The sequence below is a fragment of the Taeniopygia guttata genome, chromosome 1A (genome assembly GCF_048771995.1).
Source record: "Taeniopygia guttata chromosome 1A, bTaeGut7.mat, whole genome shotgun sequence".
Lineage (NCBI taxonomy): Eukaryota > Metazoa > Chordata > Aves > Passeriformes > Estrildidae > Taeniopygia > Taeniopygia guttata.
Window position 1 is genome coordinate 25,633,989 of NC_133025.1, and position 8,833 is coordinate 25,642,821.

The 8,833-nt window shown below is 43.0% G+C and overlaps 1 long non-coding RNA gene across 1 annotated transcript; it reads right to left on the reverse strand.

Moving 5' to 3' along the window:
- Window positions 1-471: 471 nt before the first annotated feature.
- LOC121468167 (uncharacterized) lies at window positions 472-8,377 on the reverse strand. The gene is made up of 3 exons (XR_012052759.1): window positions 8,284-8,377; window positions 5,487-5,566; window positions 472-910 (listed from the first exon to the last, which is right to left on the reverse strand). It is a non-coding gene; the product is annotated as an uncharacterized lncRNA (long non-coding RNA).
- Window positions 8,378-8,833: the final 456 nt, after the last annotated feature.

Sequence of the window (8,833 nt, forward strand, 5' to 3'; positions counted from 1 at the left end):
TTTTGTTTGTGCCAATTTTTGATAGAAGTTTTTCTGGAGTCTTAATAACTGCAGAAGTCATAAACAGTGCAATAGTTAGTGTGATAGGAAAAAGGCAAAATTGATAGCCTATTTTTAGAGACAGTTTGAAGTTCACTTCGGGACAAAAAAGAGCTGGAGATCACTCTACAGCAACCAGTGCTATGTGATTGCACTGGTTGCATAAAAGGTTTCAAATGTAAATCTCTTTAAAGACTTTCCGTATGAGGAAAATGTCATTTGGGAGACCTGGGTAAGTGTCATGGACCCTGTGGAATGCAGTCATCGACTTCATCTGGTCAGCTGGATGGCTTCCCAGCTATCAGCAATTCCACTGTGGCCCAAGACAAAAACTGAGAGACAGAAGTTGCTATATTTGCTATAAACCAAATGTATTCTGGGCCATTAGAGCAACAAGGGGGTCTTTAAAGAGTTGTTTCTAGACAAATAAAAAACTTGAGATTCACACAGAAGTTACACCTCCAGTGTTCCACCTCCACTTTCCAGGTCTGCCAAGTTTTTTAAACTGACCTGACAAACAGGATTGAATAACTGCCTCTTCCAACAGCATATGGGCAGTCAATTGCTGTTGGGCAAGCAGTCCTCTGGCAGCAAAGAGGGATATACATTTCTGACTCAGAAATCCTCAGATAAAGTAAAAGCACCAGTAATTATCACTGAAGAGGTTGTAGGAACTAAAAGCAAAGACTATAAAGAGACATCAGATCTTTGAAGAATTAATGATGTATTTCATTTTTATACCCTTTCACTGAAATCTTCTGCATATTTTTATTCATTGCACTGTGCCTGTACACTCCTTGTAGATTTTTATATGGTAACCAGATAAATTCCATCTGATGCTCAAATCTTCATACCGGTGATCTCTAAGGATCTATGAAGAATAAGATATTAGGATATAATACAGTTTCTTATGATAGAATACAGTTTTCATATTAAACATAGAAATTCTCCATTTCCAAGATGTCTTATAAAACAGCTTAGAAAACAATTTTATATGCAATACCCATTAAGTTTTGGCTATTATAGATCAGCATATCCCAGTGAAGCTGGGATATTGGACTTATACCATGTTATGGTATTATGGACTTATACCAGTTAACAGTAGTTAAGAAATTTATTGGTCTTAAATTGAATATATTTTTTAGCATTACATGCATTCTTACAACACAGTCCAGCAACCTGTGTCTCTCCTGACACTCATATGGCCCCATGTGCCATCTAGTGGAAAAGGTCAACCTCAAAAGATACTGTCAACCTGAGCTAGGAGGGTTTACAATGGAAAATGAAAAGGAAAAGAAATACTAAGGAAAAAGAGAGTCTTCTCTTCGGAAGAGCAACATACTTTCAAATGCAGATATATTACAAGTAGGTGGATAGGGATAATATTTGACAGTTTGGAATTAGTATTAAAATTATTTCCAGTATAAATAAATGCTTTTGAATCTTTAACTGCACAAAAATCAATATTGTCTGAGGGACAAAAGGACTTGTTTTTCTTATTCTAGTGATTAGTCTTGATTTCATAAAGGCAATCTGGAGAAGGACAAAAAAGATAAAGGATAAAAATAGAAAAGTACATGTGGAACTCAGAATTTGAAGGAAGTAGTAAAAGCAGTTGTTAGAATTGATATCAGTGTTCCCGCTGTCTGAATGTGAATGTAAAAGAAATCAATGGAATGTAAATATAGCAAATTATACTAAGAATTATTTCATTACTTTAAAAAAAAAACAGGCTCCATGGGGTTTTTCTCCTTTCCTTTTGCTGTCTCTCTCCAGCTAATCTGCTCTAGAGATGTATTTTCTCTTTTTTTTTCTCTTGTGATAGAATATATCTGCTACGACTTCTGTCTTTCTTCAGTCTTTCCTCTCTTCAGCAGCTGCTTACATCTGTTTTTGCAGATCCACTCTCCCTTAGTCTAATTTTTCTTCTGTCTTAGTCTAATTTTCCTGTTGTTTATAGTATGTTTGTGACTGCAGAACTAGTTTTACTGTATCACCTAACAAATAATTCCTACAGTATTCATCTTCACAGATGCTTTTCTGAACCAAGTTTTTCTCAACACTTAAGCCACCGCAGCAGTTGTGTTAGTGTATGTTACATTTGCTGTATTAGCAACACATGGAATACTAGTAAGTCCAGGGAAGTCCCGTCCATGGAGCTGGACATGGTAGCAGTGCTCCTAGCATCAGGTGCTTGCAGAAAGGTTTACCTGAAGCAAAACTCTTGTTCTGATACCAGACAGGCAAAAACTTGTTGCTGATTAAAGCAGACTGAACTAAGATTCCCACAAATGAAATTTTGGGCAAGATACCAGTGTGTAAAAGTTCGGCACACTCCCTATGTCTTTGTGTGCTTGAGTCTTTAAGATAAAATGTAGTGGCTAGGAGAAATAGACCCATAAACAATGCATATTTTGTCCTCCTCCTGCTGAAAAATCTCAAGCCTTTTCAATGACTTTGAAGGTGAAAAAAGAAAAAAAAAAAAAAAAGGCAGCCAATAAAATGTATGAGTCCTATTGTTCCCACTTAAAAGATCCATGTCAATGGATCAGTAAGTAAGCAGTAAGGTCAGTTTCATTATTTTAACATGTTAAAAAAATTGACCTGAAAAATGCAGGAGAAACCGCAACAAAATTTATGGCAGAAGCTTAAATCTCAGCAAATTTATTGAGAATTTTATAAGAAAAAGTGTACTCCTTGATCTAATAGCACAATCCTGTCAAGTAAGTCTTATCATTGCTGAGAGGCTTAGAGGTGTGGGAACTTTTCAAAGAAAATATTCCCCAAAATATCCCACCATGGAAAGTGTCAGTCAGCCAAAAGACAGAAGCTGCTGACTCCCTCCTCTTGTTTCACTCTTAATGGATCTCTGATGAGGTGAAGTCATATCTATATGTCTTCATACACTAACATCAAACAGACACTTGTAGAAGAAACTAGCACTTCATTTCATTGCTTTCTGATCCAAGACAGGGCTTCCACCAACAAAGAATATCATAACATGAATAAATTTTTATGGAAGAATAAACATTTCTGGAATGTGTAGAATTTAAGCTACTCCAACTGCATTGCTAAAGCAGTTCTATATATTCTCTGGTTCTGCCACTCACTGTTTTAAAGGTATAGCTTTTTTATGAGCGTACTTCAAATCTGTGAAATGTGTATAGACACTGAAAAGATAATCGTAAATTTTGGAGATTCAGTGAGTGAGTCTCTGCTGGTATTCACTGGAAGAGCTGAGTGATGATGAAGGGGAATTAGAGAACGAAAGAGTTAACTTCCCCAGGTGCATGTAGTTGGTGCCAATCAGGGAGCAAGACCTTCCTTATTTCCACGAATTGGTCATAAGTATGTTTTCTACTTCTGTGTATATACACAAGTATCTATAGCTATATCTCACACTTGCAGAGATTTTTCGCCAAAAATGTGTTCCAAAGAAAACATGCACATAAAATATGGTGTATTCTTTTCTCTTTATAAAATGTTGGTATGTGATGCTAATTTCTAATCCTAAAATCAGGAGGAACATAGTACTACAAGTACCCATGCTCATGAGAGTGGGCAAGATGCTAGCCCATCCTGGGACAAAGAAAAAGCATGAAATAAATCAGAAATAACTGTATTAATTTGGGATAAAATAATTAAAAGATAAAGTGTATTAATATTATGTTATAAAAATTTTTGCATAAATTTATTAAAACACACTTCAGCAGTCAGAGCAGAATAAAAGCTAATTTGCAACTGGTTGTAATGGGCTTGAAATAAGCTTTAGTATTAGAAGGAAGTTCAAATACAGTAGAAAGGAAATGCAATACAATAAAGCTGTGACTCAGGGGGCTGATTGGGATAATGAAATGCATTTCAATGAATTCTGATGGGTAAAGTGTTATTACAGAGGAGCTTATAAATGAGGGGAATAGATGAAATTTGCCACAATAGCACTACACCGTCACAGTGGCTTTTATTACTATAGAAATTATTTCAAAGTGTGAAAGGTACTGTACTTGGTGTTCTAATAACTAATCCAAAGTGACTATCTCTATTTCACTGAGCTTTGTTGTTCATCAGTATCAAAAGTATAGACTCTGTGTCTACTCAGTGACAGAACTGCTAATGCTCTGTTCCTCTTGTCAGCTATGAGTCTCCTCACAGCTCTCCTCACAGAGAGCAGACATTCTGCACATCTATTAATATAAAATCCAGGGAGGCTGTGGAAATTTGCTGTTTTGCCTGCTCTGTGGGGGCCTCCTGTGGCCTGAGTTAGATGTCTCCTTCTCTCACAGCAAGGCAAAAATAACTCCTGAGTTATGAGTTGTGAAAACAGCAGGGCTAATGCCAAGGTCAGAGAGCTGTGGTTTGCTCCCTCTGTGTTTGGAAACATTGCACCTAATATTTTAAGAACTTTAAATTTATATATAGTTTCCTTTGTGCAAATATATACTTTCTTGTTGAAATTTTTCATATTTTAAAAAACCCAAAATTTGACTTGCCTCAAGATAGTAATTAAAACCACCCAGATTTTAAAATTGCATAACTTTTTGATAGATTTCTTCTTCACTCATCCATGTAATCAAATTTTATTAGAGACTGTGGAACATGGAGCAATTACATAATTTCTTTAATTTCCCAAGTCTGTGCTGAAAATTTTACAAATTTCCTTAGATTTAGATACATTGAGTTTTAAAGAAAAACTGTGAATCTTTGCAACTTATGGAATGTTGTTTTAGAATTTCTGTGAATGGTGGTGAAGAATAGATGGTAGGTGAGATGATCTGTAGAGCATCCTTTAAATATATTTAAGGTAGCATTGAAATAATTTTGCATCTTATATAACATAAGATATTATCAACATCTTGATTAATTGTAAACAGAATATATTTTCTTATAATCTTTTGTTCTCCTTAGATTGTGTGTTCTGGGTGGAATTTTGCATGTCTTACACAGTGCTTTCTTAGCACACAACATGTCTTACACCACTGTGTAAGAATATGTTTCAATATTACTATTCTGCTTGCAGCATATCTGACTTAGGAGGTCTTAACCAATTTCCCACTCACTGGTGACTATTTCTGGTTCTGCTCCAAGAGTCTATCACACACAACCCTTCTTTGTGCCATTGGCACAGTTTCTGTGACCTGGGAAACCATGTTTTCCAAAAGGTACAGCCTCGTGTTATTGTTTGGGAAAGAGCCATGCAAAGATCTGGTAGATGGTGCAGTCATGCCATCAAAGAGCACAACTATAGAATAGTGATCTCTTGCAATAAATGAGAAATGAGCACCTCCAAGGTGAGGGGGAAACCCTTAAATCGCACCTGCTGCTGAAAGTGAACTCTCATTCATTAGTCCTAGTCTGTTTGCAGTCCATAAATGTTTGTCTTTCATAAGTTATTTAATATCTTGCCCCACAGCATGATTTGTAACACCTAATGACAGCTCATATTTTACCTGAGCAGCCTGTGAAGCATGTTGAGTTCATGCCCTCTGCAAGATATTTGCATCACATGTCTCCTTATTTTTTCTCACATCTGTTGAGGGCATATAACAGAAAGGGAACATAAGTCCCAGAGAAAGAGCACATGAGCTTCACAGCAGGAGCTATTCTAACTGCCAACAAAATTAATCATATTACAGGAGGTAAATGTGAAGCCAATGAAAGTACCACTTGAGATGCTACTATGATGAGAATTGCCTCCATTGTGTTTGCAGGCATTACCATGCCAGGCAACACTATCAAGGGAAAAACAAGGAGCATAAAAACAGATGTGACAGACCACAAAATGCTATATGTTATATAAAACACGTCTTGAGTCCATAACTGAGGTTAGTCAATAATAGGCAGCACCTTTCCCATGTGGAGTGAAGAAAAAACCAGGAAAAAACCCATCTTGTTCCTGCCCAAGAAATATTATTCGTATTGTGTGTGGATGTGTGAGAGCAAGGGTCATCCATTTCTCAGCTACAATCAGCCTTTGGAAAGTATCAGACTCACACAGCAGGTAGCAGGTTTCAGCAATCACCATGCATCATGTGGGACTGGCTGTCAGTGGAGTGCAGGAAAGCAGCAGAAACAAGCATACAGGGAGGTCAGCTTGCTGTCTTTAGTTTCTCCCTCCCTCCCCCACAGCCTCCTCTCCTGTTGTTCAAGCTCTACACAGTCAATGTGCCAGAGCAAAATAATGCAGTTCAAATGCATTCAATAAACAAAACTGGCCCAAAGAATGGTGGCTGTTCAACAACCCAATACTTTTCTAAAGCAAAGGTTCACAACCTACCATGAGTTTGTTTTGTACAACTATTTGATGCAAGCTCTAAGCAAGTCCATTGGGAAACAAAGAGTTTTTAGGGCTCACAAAAGTAGAACTGTCTGAATTCAGTCCTTAATTTGTAATAAACTGCTCTGCATTATGTACCATGCTCTGGGTTAACTAACTTGAGAAGAGTGATAGTTCTGATTGCAGGCTTTCAATAATCAGATAAAGCAGTTAAGCAATATATTGGGGGACAGTCAGAGGAAGAAGCTTCACTGACATTGCCTTGATTGCTCCTGACTCTAATGGTGAGCCAAATGGATTTCAGGGGAGCTAATGTGAGGATCTCTCCTTTTACTAACTCCTCCACAATGTAGTATGTCAGAATCTCTCCCTGGCAATCTCTCCATGGGAGATCTGCATGTTCATTGCTCCCCACCTCATTCTTTAGAACTCTATGATGCTCCTTTACGCCATATCTGATCCAACATTCATTAAAGAAAAGTTTCACCAGAGATTAAACCTTATCTTCATTCCTCTCTATTCTTTTCCCATTATTAGAGATACCCTCTAAATATCACCATGTCAGTCTAAGGATAAGGGAGTAAAAAAATATACAAGTGTGAAAGGGTTAGGTGAAGAGGGCCAAAGCAGCCCACATCGTTGCAGATATCATGGTGTTACTCGCACCTTTAATTTCAATACTGTCAGTGTCACTCTTCCTTACAGCTGCAGCAATATCATAATAATGGCATACTGCATATCATTAACGCAAACAAAGCAAACCAACAGCTTTGCAATATGGAACCGCAAACTAAGTAACATCCACATAGAGACATATGGTCTGAGTGCGATCTGTTCCTTGCGAATTGTTGTGCGTTATGTAAGAGCCGAGCTTGATAATTTCCAAGAGAGCAGAGAGGCAGAGCCTTTCCAGCAACGAGCATGTGGCGCTGGGAAAGCGCTCTGAGCTGCTGCGGAGCGGCGGGTCCCGGCGGCGCTCCCAGCGCGGCCCGGCCCGGAGCGGGGCTGCGGCTGCGCGCCGCCCCCACCAGAGGGCGCCGCAACACAGGCTCAGCGCCGCCGCCTCCTGCGCTCCGCCGCCGCCTCCTGCGCTCCCCTCCCGCCCGGCTCCTCCCCATCCTTCCTGCTCCCTCCCATCCCGCCCGGCTCCCTCCCATGCTTCCTGCTCCCTCCCTACCCGCCCGGCTCCCTCCCGTCCCTCCTGCGCCCTCCCATCCCGCTCGGCTCCCTCCCATGCTTCCTGCTCCCTCCCATCCCGCCCGGCTCCCTTCCTTCCCGCCCGGTTCCCTCCCGTCCCTCCCGGCTCCCTCCCCTCCCGGCTCCCTCACGTCCCTCCTGCGCCCTCCCATCCCGCCTGGCTCCTCCCCATCCTTCCTGCTCCCTCCCATCCCGCCCGGCTCCCTTCCTTCCCGCCCGGTTCCCTCCCGTCCCTCCCGGCTCCCTCCCCTCCCGGCTCCCTCCCCTCCCGGCTCCCTCCCGTCCCTCCTGCGCCCTCCCATCCCGCCTGGCTCCTCCCCATCCTTCCTGCTCCCTCCCATCCCGCCCGGCTCCCTTCCTTCCCGCCCGGTTCCCTCCCGTCCCTCCCGGCTCCCTCCCCTCCCGGCTCCCTCCCGTCCCTCCTGCTCCCTCCCATCCCGCCTGGCTCCTCCCCATCCTTCCTGCTCCCTCCCATCCCGCCCGGTTCCCTCCCATCCCGCCCGGTTCCCTCCCATCCCTCCTGCGCCCTCCCATCCCGCTCGGTTCCCTCCCATCCCTCCCGGTTCCCTCCCATCCCTCCCGGAGCATCCCCCATCCTTCCTGCGCCCTCCCATCCCTCCCGGCTCCCTCCCATGCTTCCTGCTCCCTCCCATCCCGCCCGGCTCCCTCCCATCCCTCCCGGCTCCCTCCCATCCCACCCGGCTCCCTCCCAGCATTGGCGGCTCTTTCCCATCCCCGACTGCTCCTTCCCACCCTTGGAGGCTCCCGCCCACCATTGGCGGGTCCCTCCCGTCCCCGGCGGTCTCTCCTCTCCGCCCAGGTCGCTCCTCTGGCTCCGTCGCCCCCCGGAAGCTCCTCTCCCTCTCCCTCTCCCTCTCCCTCTCCCTCTCCCTCTCCCTCTCCCTCTCCCTCTCCCTCTCCCTCTCCCTCTCCCTCTCCCTCTCCCTCTCCCTCTCCCTCTCCCTCTCCCTCTCCCTCTCCCTCTCCCTGGGGATGATGGAGCCGCGGCTCACACGATGCTGTGCGGCGCCGAATGTGCTGTGCAACACATCGGGCTTGAGGTGGCAGCAGTCGTGAATGCCTTGAGTGAAATTCCAGCAGAGACTAACCTGAGACCTCCCTGGGTGTTTTCTACGCTTAAAAAAAAAAAAAAAAAAAAAAAAGTTAAGAATGTGTCGTAACGGTGGAGAAAGTCGTCCCGCACAAAGCTGCATCTCTCTCGATAAGGCAGACGTGGGACTGGGGCGTCAATCACTGGGAATGCTTTTCTTGAAGTTGAAAGCCACATGCTAAAGGAAACAATGAGTGATGCTCTTGTAGAAT